Source organism: Sardina pilchardus, chromosome 17 (genome assembly GCF_963854185.1).
Source record: "Sardina pilchardus chromosome 17, fSarPil1.1, whole genome shotgun sequence".
Lineage (NCBI taxonomy): Eukaryota > Metazoa > Chordata > Actinopteri > Clupeiformes > Clupeidae > Sardina > Sardina pilchardus.
Window position 1 is genome coordinate 11,413,552 of NC_085010.1, and position 1,889 is coordinate 11,415,440.

Genomic DNA, 1,889 nt, shown 5'->3' on the forward strand with positions numbered 1-1,889 from the left:
CACACACGCACAGAGGCTAATCACTGAAATTGGACCAAAATGTAGCTGCCTTTACAAAACTACGCCGTTTTTGTAAGGAATTAGTTATTTGCACAGTTTACCATTTGAGATTTAAGAGACAAAACCAAAAGCAGCCGACCTCTACCTAAATTCACTGTTCTGATCGGTGTATCAGGGAAAAAAAGAAGAAAAAAAAAACACTTCTGACAAAGCAGCATACACCATTTTACTTGTTTAATTCCAGGGAATTTCAGGTGTTCATCTCATTGGTTAAAACTGATTGGCAAACAGGGCATCATTGACCATGCTATTATTTATGTGGACAGTTGTCAGTTCAAGGATATTTGTGCGGTCAATCCATACATTTAAATACACTCTTCAGTACTGTGGGTTTTTATGGCACGAACTTAACACAGAAAGCCTGACATCCATCACCTTACATTATTATAAACTTATTCCACAGAACAAATCATTAGTCACTGATGAGTCCCAAGCTGTAGAAATCTGAATTTCAGATACAAGCAATGTGTTATCATTAAGTTCCCTGAGAGAATAGCTCTCTCTGTCTCTCACACACACACACACACACACACACACACACACACACACACACACACACACACACACACACACACACACACACACACACACACACACACACACACACACACACACACACACACACACACACACACACACACACACAACAGCCTCTTGGTAGGCTTCACTCTTGCAAAACATGCAGGTTTTTGATAAGCTCAAACAAACTCTGTCCTATGACAAATCTCACATTTCCAAAGCATCAGACATAGATATGATCTAAACATGTTGGACTGTATCTATGTACAGTGTATTGATTTGTTGTGAACGTAAACAGACACAGAAAATATAATTCAGCTCCCATGTGACCCCTGTCACTATGGTAGCCTTTTATGACATCATTGCAACCAGGAAGGGATCATAATGCAGGTAAGAGGGATTTAAAAAAAAAAAAAAAAATGAAATGAAATCATGTCCTTTCTGTCACGGACATTCCAATGATGTGCTTTTCTTTTTCAAAACCCAGATGCTTACAAAGTATGAATTTGAGGCAGATCTGGCGACCTCAAGACCAGCTTTTAAGTCAATCTCTCAGTACCTGTTCAACAAAGCGGGGACCATATAACAGGCAAATCAGGCATATTAGCACAACTCGAGAGGAAGAGGAAGTGCATGGGCCTAAAAGTCTGTGTCTACAAAAAGGCACTTCTTCTGGAATGTTGAGAAGAAAACGATAGGTTGAAAAAACAGCCAAAACAAACTCATGTCCGAAAGAAAACAAAACACACAAACAAACACACAATAATAATAATTAAAAAAAAAATCTACAGTGAGCCACCAAGATGTTCACACACTCTCTGTCCTTTAGTATTTAAAATAATCATTCTAATGTGATATAATCAAGTCTTACAAAACGACACAGAGACCCAGATTCTCATTCACAAAATCAGGGTTCAGTTGTAATCATCTTACTGATATGAAACAAAACAACTCACAAGAAATACCATCTCAGTGTCCAGTGCTGATCTCTTGAGTGTGTGTGTGGTGGACTGGACGTCAGCATCTTGATCACAACGACACAGCAGACCAACAGACTAGGGGTGGGGGGAGTGTGTATTGCTCACTGGCGTCTCATTAGTGCACCCTAGTGGACTGGATTCATAGTGTCTCAGTAAAGTCCTGGTTACCACTTCTGATGTCAAGCTTGTTCTCCAGCTGCTGATTCATTCATATTCATAGGTTTTCCCTCTTCCCCTTTTTTTTTCGTGCGGTATCCCAGCCGTCTGGGTAGATCACGCTTCTTGCCATTACACCTGCGCAGGTTACCTGGTGTGTCTTTTACGCTTCAG

The 1,889-nt window shown here is 40.2% G+C and overlaps 1 protein-coding gene across 2 annotated transcripts in view; it reads right to left on the reverse strand.

The window, feature by feature from the left end:
- Positions 1-201: 201 nt before the first annotated feature.
- gnptab (N-acetylglucosamine-1-phosphate transferase subunits alpha and beta) overlaps positions 202-1,889 on the reverse strand; it is a 50,298-nt gene continuing 48,610 nt past the window's right edge. For both annotated transcript variants that reach the window (XM_062518001.1, XM_062518000.1), the window contains exon 22: positions 202-1,889. This exon is cut by the window's right edge and continues 297 nt beyond it. The gene's annotated coding sequence lies outside the window, so the exon portion shown is untranslated.